Genomic DNA, 10,086 nt, shown 5'->3' on the forward strand with positions numbered 1-10,086 from the left:
ATTTTTTTAGTATAGTAAAAGAGTCTTAATTACTATAATTCGGCTATTATTTATCCAGAACAATTAAAAAAAAATAGGGTCAATTTATAAAAATATCCCTAGACTTTTCCGATGTGTGTATTTATTTATTTACCTGTGACTACTATCTTTTTGACAGATTTGAATGATGCTGATTCTATGATGAAGTTGACAGTAGGATGACTTTGACCTAATTTAACGTTGTGTTTCCTTAACTTTTGTTGTTAACGTTGTGTTGCACTTTAAAACAATAAGAACAAAAACACGAAAGGGTACTAGCATCTCCCTTTTTTCAATATTGTATATCCTCCTTCATTAATTGAAATGTTATTTGGAATCTTAAATGTTTTTAAATGTAGCCTAAAATTTTATTTTAACTTGTAAGAATGTTTTTCCACTACGTAAAACTCCGATGCATAACTGCCAAGTGAGTACCTTTTAATCCCTTTATCTTTAGTTTTAAGGTCCTTATTCCTGTAAAAAGCAGATATAGCTCACTTTTAGTTAGCACTGATGATAGCTCATATGCCCAAAGTACTGTACTAAGGTAATAATAAATATTTTGCTCTGAACACACAAAATTATACACACCGGACATTTTTAACATCATAAAAGTTCGCGCTCATATATTTTGTTTCGCTTACAGCCTAAGAAGAAAAAATATGCATCGATCTGTATTTAAAATGTTTTTATGACTTGAATATTTACTATTGAAGACCTCTAGTAACCTCGATGTGCAACAAATACCTTAAGCAGCTTAAGCCTATCGATTCCGCTGTCACGTCAAATACAAGTAAGCATAATATTTCGATTATTTTTAAAATTAAATAAGACATTTAATAACATATATTTAGTTGAATCTAAAAACGCAGCAGATTAAAATTAAAAGCCAAAATTAAAAAAAGCACAATATCTTTAATTTTTTTGATCAGTTTGGTTACAAAAGTACAATTTATATTAAAGTTTAAACACATCTTAAAGGATTAAAACATAATGTCCCGCAAGATGAGGGCAAAATTTCACTACATGCATGGTAAAGGCTTCGATTTGAAAATATCTTATGATTTTTTGTATATTTGCCATTTTTTGTGAATTTTGTATTAATTAAAGAAAAAAACAAAGTTCATAAAAAATGGCGTATATACAAAAATCCACATAACTATGGTTTGTTTAAATAACTATGAACACAATAAAAAAAATGATTGAAACTGATTTTAAAAATTACATTCAAAGTATAGAAGGAGATTTACCCAGTAGCGTTAATCGTTTTTGAAGTTTTGGTTCAATTAAAAATCAATGTGTGAGTTCATTACCTAATGAAATTTTCTGGAAAAACGAGAAAGCTAACACAGGTAAAGACAACCAATTTGTTCAAAAGTTATTTTTCTAGTGTTTTCAAAATAGAAAGACATCATTTTGAATTTAAGAAAGTTGCTTGGTCTATTAGGCCGATCGCATACTTATAAGACATTTGTTTCAAACATGTCTGCGATATGTCGTTTTATTTCCAACACAGCGGTTCTTATGGCGATTCGTAGACCAAACAGATACGCCGCGGACAGGACAAGACTTGTCGCAAACGAATTTTATACGACACTGCTTGCTCCAATTTCAAGCGTCATTTGTTTCCGACTGCTGCAACTAAATGCACGCTACTTAATAATAATTTTAATAAAAATAAGTAAAATGGAAGATAATCCAACATTTAATGTAAAATTTGTACAAATCGTTGAAAAATACAATATTTTGTATGACCATACCATAAAAGACCACTCAAATAGGCATATGCAAGAAAAAGCCTGGAACGAAGTTGGAAAAGAAATAAATAAAACAGGTAGTGTTTACTTCTATAATATAATATAAAGCGTGTCCCGGTAACATCTTACCAAATGGGATTTTTTTTTCATTATTGAGTAAAAAACAAAAAATGTTTAGAAAAAGTTCTGGTTTATTAAAAAATAATATTTTCGTGCAAAATGTTTTTCTATTGCAAACAGGGAGGCCCAAAAATTGAATGAACAAAGCAGACTTTTTTCTGAAAATTTTTTTATTTTTTTTAACTCAATAAAAAAAAAACCATTTGGTAAAAAGTTACCAGGACACGCTGTAGTTATAAACATAATTATTAATTTAAAAACGTGAAGAAGAACAGTTATAATATTATTCATTATAAACAATATTTTGACTGCCAAGGTCATGCCGCATAGGGCTAATTTACATATGAACATAATCTATCTCGCAATATTATCGCCTCATTTGTGCCGCGCTGATATTGAGGGTGAAAATTTTATAATATTTGTTCTGTGTTATTATTATTTTGTGGTAACCTGCCCATTTCAAATGTTGGCTCTGGCATTTTCCATCCATTTTTCTTATAAAATTGTGTAACACACAAATTGCCTTAACAATTTTATCAACTTTTTGGGGTGAGCATAGAATAGGTCTCTCTAGAATTTTAAATTTTGACACCAATATACCAAATGCACATTCTGCACTTCGACGAGCTCGTGATAACCTATAGTTGAAGATTCTTTTCGGGTTTGTTAAATTTCTTGACGGATAAGCCTTTGATAAATTTTTACAAAGAGGGAAGGCAGCATCTCTGACAAAATAACAGGGAAAAGCCGGCTCGTGTGGTTCTTTGGGCAAAGGCTGCGGTGGTGGATAATTAGGTGTGTTTGCCTGGAAGTTTCTTCCAATACTTAAATTTTTAAATACTGCCCCATCACCATTTCTACCATAGTCGCCAACGTCAATTGCAGTAAAATTGCTATCTGCATCCGCTATAGCCAATAATTGCAATGAAAAATAACTTTTATAATTATAAAAGGCGGATTCCGTCTTGGCTGGATAATGTATTCTAATATGTTTTCCATCGATACTACCAATACAATTCGGTAAATTCCAAAGTTCGTCAAAGCGTTCGGCTTTTTCAATTCATTGCAATTCACTTGGAAAAGGCATGAATTCCATTTACAAACCTGACCAAATATTGTCACAACTTCTTTAACTAGTTGTCCAATTGTAGAGTCTCCTCTCATAAATTGAAAAGATAACTGCTTGAAACTCATTCCGGTTGCCAAGTATCTAAAACAAAATTTTATTTTTAGGAGCTGCATGTAAGAAGAAATGTAAAAATTTAGGATCTGCCTATATCCATGATTTAAGGCAAAAACCACCACGTGCTGATGATCATCAGCACAAACAAAGAAAAAATATTATTTACCGGACTATTTGGACTTTCTCCTGCCGTTCACTTAATCTAGGTAACAAAAGGGTAGCATTCCATCTCCCAAAAATATATGTGAAGAAACAAATAATATTTCGATTCAAGAAGAATCTTCATGCATTCGAAGAATCCTTTACAAATGAACCTTTATTAGTCACTGAAAGCGCATTAACTTGCAATAAAAGTTCTGCAAAAAAGCGCAAAGAAGTGGACCCTCTATAGAGAAATGTGCCATTGATTATTTTACATCGAAAAGCCGAGGCCAAGCGGAAAAACCGGAAGATGCTGACTTGCTATTTCTTAAAAGTCTTCTGCCCGGTTTACAACGAATGACAAACGCCCAAAAACACGAATTTAAATATAAAGCAATGCAAGTTATTGGTGAAATACTTTATGCAAACCACCACCAAATAATTTTACCCCATCACTTTCAACAAATTCTCAACAGATGTGTTATAATTCAAGCACAGTAACTTTCACCCATTTTCAAACAGTTCTCAAGCGCAAACTACGTACTCTTCAAGCCAAATAAGCACACCTATGACATCTCCAAATACCGATTATGACTATTTAAAGTTGAAGTACATAATAAATACTACACAATTGAAATGAAATTTGATTTAGTTACTTAACTCATTGTAATAATTAGTTTTTCCTTTGGTGTAATGGACTCCCAAAATTTTGTATCCGATCTCTTGATAGAAGGTCCAATTATGTCCAAAAGTACTAAAAATGTCTCTCATGACATTCTATCAAATGATTGAAATTTTGCTTGATCTTCCATCATTTCTTCACCAGTACAACTTTTAAATATACTGCGATGAAGATTAGCTGTACTATATGGATGAACCCAATATTTTCGAGTATTTTTCTTCTTTCGCCTTCGTAATATTAGTACATAATAACGCCACATCTTTATCCGACGACATGATGAATACTACTAAATGTGCGAACTGCAAATTTTTGTTTCCTACATTTGTGTTCAACAGCGTTGAAGTGACATGTCGCAGACATGTTCGAAACAAATGTCTTATAAGTATGCGATCGGCCTTAGGTTACCAGGTTCTAAATACTCTAAAAATCTTAAATGTCAAAAAAGGAATGCACCTTTGTCCCGATAACATTTCTCACATTTTGCTAAAAAATACTGCGAGTATAATAGCCGATCCTCTTACACATATTCATAACCTTTCATTAAAAGAAGAGGAATTCTGCATGGTCCCAATATACAAAGGAAGGTTAGAGAAAGACGATACTAATTTATAGGCTCATAAGTTAACTATCTATAGTGGCTAAGCTTTTTAAAAAGTTAATTTATGATTACTTTTTTATTCTTTCAATTTTATTCGTGTAGAGCAGCATGGATTTTACAAGAAAAGATCTATTGACACTAACCTTTGTGTTTTCACAGAGTATGTTCATAAGCATATGGATAACCGATCTCAGGTCGATACCATCTACAATAACTTCAGTAAATCATTTGACAAGATTAGCCATAATATTCTTCTGGCTGGACTCGCAGACATCGGTGTGGGTGGAATCTTTTATTAAAAAAAGATCCATATACGTCTCACTTCAAGGATTTTGTTCATTCATGTTTTTTGAGCCTTTTATTCCATCATCTGGTGTTCCACAGGGCTCATATTTAAGACTATTGTTTTTTATTATACACATTAATAATAGTATTGATCTTAAAATCTACTGTACGATATTTAACATCGCCGATTGCCTTAAAATGTAAGGTGATCTGGATCGACTACAAGCCTACTGTGATAAAAATAGCCCTTTTCTTAATATTAAAAAGTATCAAGGTATAACCTTGTAGCGCGTAACTCGGTTCAAACCAATTTATTTCCAACCCGTGTGAGTCATACCTACCATCCAACCACAAAAAAATTACTAAGTCCAGACAAGCAAATTTTGTTTTAAAAGATTCAGAGATTTGGTGGCCGCCAGCTTTTAGACAGTGGAGAAGGTAGTGGGAGAAATTTTAATAAGAGCGCCACTTGATTTAAATATTTTACACCAAACCCTGATATATTATGATGGTAATATAAGCCCCCCTTAATCAAGAAAATTATGACCTATATTTATGCTTGTACCTAGATCCTAAAAGCTGAAAATAATTTGGGAAAAACTCAAATAACAATCCATAGGTCCACCAGATTGATACAATCATCCAAGAATTTACACAGTCACTTCTATTTATATAAAAAAATTAAATTCTACTGAGATATTTAAATTTAGATAATTATTCAAAATGTAATACTGTAGTAATTTTAAGTAAATAAAAAAAATGATAAAAGAATTAAGAGTTACTTGAGGTATGCTTAAGGCGAGGAATTAGTAAGAAAGAAAAAAAAACCAATCCGCACTGAACTACTGTTCAAGGGGAAAATCCAAAACGTGTTCACGTATTATTTACAAGAAGTATATGTTTGGAGCCTAATTCACAATACCTCACTGGCCCTAAATCCCTTATACAAACTCTAGTCAAGTCACATTAATCTAAATAAAACTTTTAAATAGTAAGGTTCGAATTTGAAAGCCTATTAATGGTATGTTGGTACAATAAAATCTATTAACCAACAACAAACATTATGACTAAATATGTTATTTGTAGCAAATAGCCGATTCCTTACAAAGTGATCCAGGCTCAATGTCAAAATCAATTATTTCGATGCTCGACTCAAATGAAAACCCTTAGGTTAATATTAATAGACTTAGCAAGAACCCCTTAACGTTTTTGTTTTACATAAAAGAAAATAAACTCATAAACTTTTGCCCAAATTTATATGAAATCCCATGTTACATGCTTAGGGCAAAATATGCATGTAACAACCTTTTCAAGAAATAAAAATAAAATAAATTATCAATATAAAATTAAGGATATTTGCTTACCTAAAGTGAACTATGTACGCGATTGATTACTTTGGACTTCAAATTGATGTTTGACTTTCATAAAGATCTAATAATAACAGAATCCTCTAGTTTGTTGGGTTATATTTTTCGGAAAAGTGAAATGTTTCTAGTTCTCGAACTACTAAGCATTTATATAATACATTTATTCTTGGCAAATTGAAGTTTGGCAGCATTATAGGAACCCTAGATATAGAATTTATATTAATCAATTGGAGACTATCGAAAACAAATTTTTAAGATTTCCTTCTTTTAAAACCCGCATCGGTTCATATCAAGATCTCAATTCAGTTCGAGAGCATTTTAACATAATTTCACTTTCCGACAGAAGGTTGATAACTAATTTTTCGTTTTAAGATAAACTAATGAATTGTCAATTCAACACTCCTCCGATTTTATCACTTTTTAAATTTAACATTCGTCAAGTCAGCATTAGATCAAGCATATAATTTTTTATTCCATTTATGAAAACAAATTATGGTTAGAACTCTCCATTATGTAGAATATCAAAAACTTTTAATTTATACTGCCGTTCATTAGATATTTTTACTCGAACCCCCATCGTGTGATACATCATAGTAAGCAGCATATAATTCTCTATTCAACGGTACCAAAAAAAATTAAATCGGTAAATGTGTAAGCAAATAGTTAGCGAAAATGTCTAGAAATAATAAATATTTTATTTACGCCAAACTTTGGTATTTTAAATGAATACTTTTAGTGAGGTACCTACATCATTATAAAATTCTTACATTTTTTATAATAGATCATCAAAAAAAATACAAGCAATTTAGAAGTTAAAATGGAATTAGGATGGAGCTCCCGCGCACTGCACTTTGGTAGTTCGAGAGTGGCTTGATGAAAATTTTCGAGAAAAGTGGATTGGCAGACGTAGTGCAATCCAATGGCCTGCACGGTCTCCGGACCTAATCCCACTAGACTTTTTTCTTTGGGGCTACTTAAAAAGCAAAGTTTATAAAACCCCACCTGAGAGTATTGAGAATTTAAAAAATAGAATATTTCAAGAATGCAGAGAAATTAGCGGGTAGACCCTTGCCAATGTTCGTAAGGAGTTTGAAAATGGGCTTTTTTATTGTCTTGCTAATAACGAACGCGCATTTTGAACATTTAATAAAATAAATTTGTTAAACTAATTAAATTTGTTTTTCTACCCTACCGATTTACACTTTAATAGCTTCTTGGTCAATCAATTTTATTTTTTTTTACAACCATTGATAGCATGGGGTAGCCATTTGACATACCAAAGTTTGACGTAAATATTCATTATTTCTAGACATTTCGCTAAGTATATTACCGTTGAATAGAGAATTTACTACGCTCTTTACTATGATGTATCACACGATGGAGGTTCCCATTTGACATATTAAAGTGAGGTTAGCTGGAGGTGAGGAGGTGATTGACAGAACTTCAGTAAATGCATAATTAAACGTTTTTTTTTAAGAAAGTTATTAAGGGTAGATCGTTTTGAAATGAAAGTACTGTATACTTAACAATTTAATATTATTATATGATTATTAATAAGATAGTATATTTAGGTTAGTTAAAATACTATTCTGGATGTTGTGGATACCTTTTTGGGCTTATAGCCTGTTGTATCCCTATATGATCACCAAATAAATAAATATATAACCATGGCTCCGTAATTGCTTCCTTATCAAAATAAGATTTTTTTTTAAATTTAAGAGTGTTATTGTGGAGAAAACTATTATGCTAAATTGAAAATTGTCGCTATTATGATGTTTGATCAACAACTAGTAGGCATAGCCATGGATAATTTTTTTTTTTTGGCTGATGCCATCGAAACTTTAAATTTTTATACTGATACAATAGTTGCGTCAGTTTGACAGAAATTTCCAATTTCTAAATAAATGAGTGGGATGTTTATTTTTACAAATAAAGAACACGCAGATATACTGCTAGTATACAAATATAGTAAAGGAAGTAGAAAAGCAGCAGGGGTAGAATATTAAAGCAGCAGCGGTAGAATACCGCAGCCAGTATCCAAATCGCAGAATACGTAATGGAAGAGTATTTGGGACCGTTTTTATTTAACTGACAGCAACAGAATCAAATCAACCAAATGCTTTTCTTATAAATCCATCAGCAGTTGCTCAAGATATAAGTAAGACTGGATATTATTAAACGTTGACCATAAACTACCCAGGGAACCAAATGACGTCTTAAAACCGTGACAAAAACGTCAGCAAATGACTAAAATGACGTTTTTACATGACGTTATAATAAATACGAAAATTAAGTCCTACCAAAATAACGTCAGTTAGGTGACGTAGAGGGGACGTCTATAATTGACCATTTAAAGACGTTTTTACTGAGGATATTTTAGTGACGCTTCTACTGACCTGTTCTTTAAATGTTTAATTACGTTTATTTTTTTTTAAAGAGTTTAATTTTTTTTATACAGAGCTCTCAATTTTGTAAATAGATATTTCCACTGGCTCATTATTTATGCTTCACTCGTCATTTACGTTTATAATAAAAATGTATTAGTCTTGTTCCTGTAAAAATGAAACTGTAGTCTGAAAAATGCATGGTATTTACATCTATTTTCTTTTTCGTTTTTACATCATTTAATTTTTACTCATAGGTGATCATTCTCTACAGGATGACCAGAAGAACTTAGAGAAAATTTAATAAAATATAAAAATTAAAAAGCTTAAGTAGTGTTTTTTATTTTAAATTAACGTCCTGAAAATCAAAATGCAAAAAACCTCTTTAAACACTTTTTATTTTTTTTTATTCATACATCAGCCTCTTAATAATAAAATGGTTATTTTAAAAGCAGTTGTTACCAGTACGGTGATATGTTAAAAAGTAAGAAATCATAAAAGAATATTCTATAACATAATTAAATACAATACTCGTTCCAACTATTATTTATACGAAAGGTTCTAGAATCAATACAAAGCATAAATATTAAACATAATAAAATGTATAAGCCAATATCAAAGTAAGGTTATTACGATTGGGCCCTGCATTATAAAGAAACAAGACCAAACCGGCAACTATCAGTTGCCAAACGGAAATGCTGTAAGAGTATGGTGGTTTTAGATGATAAAACATCACAATATAGGAAAGTTATTTTTTAAAAGATATAAGTCAATAGTATCAGATTATTTATGCCTACTTACCGGTATAAGTGTACGGCAATACACATCATAAAACATGAATTCGCATCAAAACGCAGAAGTGTACCAACGACAACGCCGCCATCATGAACGCTATCCACAAACGGAAGAGCACGACAAGCACGTGACGATAGCTAAGATGATCGACATCAACGGACGATGTCGGTCATCAAAGGCGCAGTGGTGCCAAGACTTCATCATCATCAATTCCAAACCTTCATACCTTATGGAGTTATTCAGCCCATAAATTTAACCTGTCCAGAGGTAAATAATATTTTTACTACACGCCGCACCATCCTAAATCAAAACTAAATACCTTAGATCTAGCTAGAAAATGTCATGCTTATTTGATACAAGTGATTTACTATCTTCTTTTATATGTTAAAATTATTCTAAAAACAATAATGTAAGTCATCGTCATTCAAATTACGTTATATTATGTCGCACTGGTTTTACCAAAATGACTGGTTTGTACGTATTTCATATGCCACCATCATAACCAGTCTAAGCTCTGCAGCTGACTGATTTGTATAATATTGTAAGATGCAGTTCTGTAATTGGCTCATTGTACGTCATGAACTTAATTGATATTATTTTGTTTACTTATGAGTCTATGTTCACCCAAGACGGGGTCAATAATATAAGGAATCTCCATTCTTGCCAACTTGAAAATCCCAATGCAACAATAGAACGGAATTTCCAACGCCGTTTTTTTTGTTAACGTTTGGTGTGGTTTGTTAGGAGACCAGTTAG

At 31.6% G+C, this 10,086-nt stretch overlaps 1 long non-coding RNA gene across 1 annotated transcript; it reads left to right on the forward strand.

Moving 5' to 3' along the window:
* Positions 1–218: 218 nt before the first annotated feature.
* On the forward strand, positions 219–3,855 carry LOC126745368 (uncharacterized). Its single transcript, XR_007663526.1, has 3 exons — positions 219–565; positions 665–811; positions 3,129–3,855. It is a non-coding gene; the product is annotated as an uncharacterized LOC126745368 (long non-coding RNA).
* Positions 3,856–10,086: the final 6,231 nt, after the last annotated feature.

This window comes from Anthonomus grandis, chromosome 15 (genome assembly GCF_022605725.1).
Source record: "Anthonomus grandis grandis chromosome 15, icAntGran1.3, whole genome shotgun sequence".
NCBI lineage: Eukaryota > Metazoa > Arthropoda > Insecta > Coleoptera > Curculionidae > Anthonomus > Anthonomus grandis.